Raw genomic sequence first — 3,984 nt, 5'->3', positions numbered from 1 at the left:
GGCCTCCCGGGGCCTCCGTGGCTGGCAGCCAGCTCCCCTTCTTAAAGCTGCAGAGCCTCCGGGGGCCGGGAGCCCAGTCCCCCCCTCCCCTCCCCCTCCCCCTCCCCTCTCCCCTCCTTCCTGCAGGAGTCAGCCTGACCTCCCTGGAAAGGGGGACGCGTCACGCAAGGGCTTGGGGGAACTTTGAAAAAATCCTGATGCCTGAGCGGCAGCCCCAGAAACTCTGCAGTCCTTCATCCAGGGGTACAGTCCACCCAGGAGAGTCTCATATGCAGCTGGTCCCGGGAGTCACCTTAGAGCTTCTCTAACTTCAGTGTGCTCAGGAATCACCCTGGAGGATCCTGTTGAAATGCAGATTCCGTTCTGGAAGGTGTAGGACCAAGGTTCTGCATTTCCAGCAAGTTCCCGGGAGATACGGTTGATTCTGCTCCCCAGACCACACGGAATAGCAGCGGTGATGGTTATGATGACGCTTTGGGGGTGATGATGGGTTCGGAGCTGACGGCCAAGAAAGAATTCTTGAAGATGTCTTTGGTGCAAAAAAGGTGATTTTGTTAAAGCGCACGGGCAGGAGGACCCTTGGGCAGAAAGAGCTGCACTGGGGTTGTGAGGAATGACTGGCTATGTACTATAGAGTTGGGGAGGTAAGGTCAAAAGGGAAGTTTCCAAAGAGATTTTCCTGTGCCGAAAAAGATTCACAGGATACTGGAGGCCTCGCTATTGTCAAGCTAAAGTTGTTTTCCCTCTAGCAAAGCATTAATATTAAGACGGTGGGGGGTTCCTGGGGAAATGTTTTCTCTGTATTTGCCTCAAGTATTTGTTAATGGGCTGCAGGTTATAAGGAAATTTAATTTTACCTGCCATTTCTTTCTTGCCTTTGTTCCCCATATCACTGAAGAGGAGATGTTGGGGCTCAGGAAACTGAGCCTACCAGTTTCTAGAGATTAAGCAATTGATAAGGTTGCCTTTTTCTTGTAATTTACTAAGATATTTGTGAACTGATGGAGACTCATGTCCTGCATGACTGTGATCTCTATCAGTTAACCATTTGTTTTCTTTCCTTTCCTTTGGTCTTGGGCAGCCGGGAGTGCCTGAGAGATGTCACACACATCCCACCTATATTTGTACTTTGCCCTCAGCCTGCCTTATGGTCCCTCATCAGTGGGATCTGCATCCTGCCACCCACGCCTGGAGGCCTTGGTAAGATTCTCTCTAGGTCTCATCATTCATCCTGATCAGCTGTTGTGAGGGTTAACTGAGATAAGCATGAGGCCCCAGAGCAGCACTCAGGCCTCAGAAATGCTCAGTAGATGGTGGTTCTTAGGATTTTCAGCTGGATGCCTCCTTCAAGGGTAGAACAGGATCTGCTTTCTTCCCTGGCTTCAAAGCCCTCAGAACTTCTCTTTTGCCCCAGGGTTGAGCCCAAACACCACATGAGTTCCCCTCTCCAAATGATCCCTGCCCACATCTGTGGCTTCACTGCCTCTGCCTCTCACACATCTCCACACCCCCACCTCAAATCCCAAGTCACACACGTAAGCCAACTACAGGTCCTTCCTTTCATCTCTGGGCCCTTAGGTGACCCTCCCTAGGCCTGGTTCACCCTCTCCATCCTCTGCTCCCTCTGGCTAATTTCTTCCCTTCCCTAATGACTTGGCACAGGTGTGACTTCCTTCAGATAGCCTTTCCTGGCTCCCGAGAACAGGAGGGGCCCCTCTCTGGGTTCCCATGGCATGCCATCCTGCTTCTCCCAAAGCCCTGAATGTTGGGTTTTGTCAGTGTCAATTTACGGGCCTCTCTGCCTCTAACGGTTAGAAGCTCAGGGCAGTCTGAGCTCATCACTGTGTTAAATAATATTGGAATGAACGAGTGGGAGAATGATAGAATGAATGAGTTTAATGAATTGAATGAATGAACGAATGAATGCAAGTTCTCTTTTATTACAGAGTCAGAACCCCCGTGTTGTGCAATCCCACTCACCCAGGGTGCCGTCTCCGACCAGCTAGACCCTCAGGAGTAGCTCTGCAAAAGTCCATAGTGACCACGGGTCCTCATCTTTCACTGACTATCTCCAGCACCAGTTTTGCCTGCAGAGCCCTGGTGGTGCTCTAATTGATGTCCTATTTCTATCTTTTTTAAATGTTTATTTATTTTTGAGAGAGAGAGAGAGAGAGTGGGCCTGAGCAGGGAAGGGGCAGAGAGAGATTGGGGGACAGAGGATCGGAAGGGGGCTCCATGCTGACCCCAGAGAGCCGATGCGGGGCTCAAACTCACGGACCACAAGATCACGACCTGAGCCCAAGTTGGACAATTAACGGACTGAGCCACCCAGGCACCCCAGTGTCCTATTTCTAGAGAATGAAATGAAGTAAAAGGTAGTTGTTACGCTGGTCATAGGTCACAGAGGAGCCAGATCCCATGCATTTATTATGTTAAACTTTATTAGACACTAGGCAAAAAATGGAAATAACCCAAGTGTCCACCAACAGATGAGCTGGATAAACAACATGGGGCATATATACACGCAATGGGATCTACAAAAAGGGATGAAAGTCTAATATATGCTACCATATGGATCAACCTTCAAGACGTTACGCTAAGTGAAATTAAGTCAGACATCAAAGGACAAATATTATCTGATTCTACTTGTATGAGGTAGTTAGAATAGTCAAATTCATAGAGTTAGAAAATAGATTAGTGGTTACCAGAGACTGGAGGAGAGGATAATGGGGAGCTACTACTATTTAATGGGTACAGAGCTTCTGTTTCAGATGATGAAAAATATCTGAAAATGGATAGTGCCAAAGATTGCATGACATTGTGAATGTATGTGATGCCACAGAATTGTATGCTTAAAAATGGTTAAAAGGGTAAAATTTACGTATATCTATTTTACCAAACACACATAAAAACCTTTATTAGAAACCTAAACTATGGCAACATGCTAACATGCATCCCTCAAGGGATGACTATTATTTTATTTTTTATGAAATTTTTTATTAAAAAATTTCTTTTAATGTTTATTTATTTTTGAGAGAGACAGAGTGCAAGCAGGGGAGGGGCAGAGAGAGAGGGAGACACAGCATCTGAAGCAGGCTCCAGGCTCTGAGTCGTCAGCCCAGAGCCTGACATGGGGCTCGAACCCACAAACCATGAGATCATGACCTGAGCCGAAGTCTGTCGCTTAACTGAGTGACCCAGGTGCCCCAATTTTTTATTATTCTTTAAATGTTTATTTATTTTTGAGAGAAGGAGAGAGAGTGCAAACGGGGCGGTGGGGGGGGAGCAGGGAGAGAGGAAATCTGAAGCAGGCTTTGTGCTATCAACGGAGAGCCCAACACAGGGCTCGAACTCACAAACCATGAGATCATGCCCTGATGCTTAACCGACTGAGCCACCCAGGTGCCCCAAGGGGTGACTATTTATAAAGAAGCAAAGTTTCAGGGCCTAAAACATACCCCAGCCTTTTCTTTCCATTTTCCCTTGAGGCTTAAAACTGAAATGGAGAGCCCCAGAAGGCTAAACAGTGCGGACTACCAGAAGTACAAGGAATGTCAAATATTTACAGTTGGTTTCTTCAGTGGGTGAGATCCAGGCAAAACTGCTGGGGGAGGGAAATATTACAATATTCCGATAGCTCAGTGCATGCTTTGGAAAAGAAGCAGTTGCTTGTGTCAAAAGCATTTAGAAATATAATCAAGCTATTGTTTGTAATTGCTTAGCTAAAATGAGTTCCCCTCAAAAAAGAAAAAAAAAATTAAACCCAGGTGACTATTGTATGCCGGGTAATTGAAGCTATTTCGAAGTTAAGAAAAGGGAAGGCAATTGAATGGATTTAGTGGGTGATAGAAATAAGAATTCAAGGCTGCTTTTTGCAGCCTGAATTAGATGTGAAGCTTCCAGAAGTGGCTGTCCCTGACAGTGGGGAGGCTGAGGGATTAGTCCTCAAAAGTTGATTTGGCCTCTGCTTGGAATTGAGCTTTC

This window comes from Neofelis nebulosa, chromosome 7 (genome assembly GCF_028018385.1).
Source record: "Neofelis nebulosa isolate mNeoNeb1 chromosome 7, mNeoNeb1.pri, whole genome shotgun sequence".
NCBI classification, from domain to species: Eukaryota; Metazoa; Chordata; class Mammalia; order Carnivora; family Felidae; genus Neofelis; species Neofelis nebulosa.
This window is presented reverse-complemented; position numbering follows the sequence as displayed.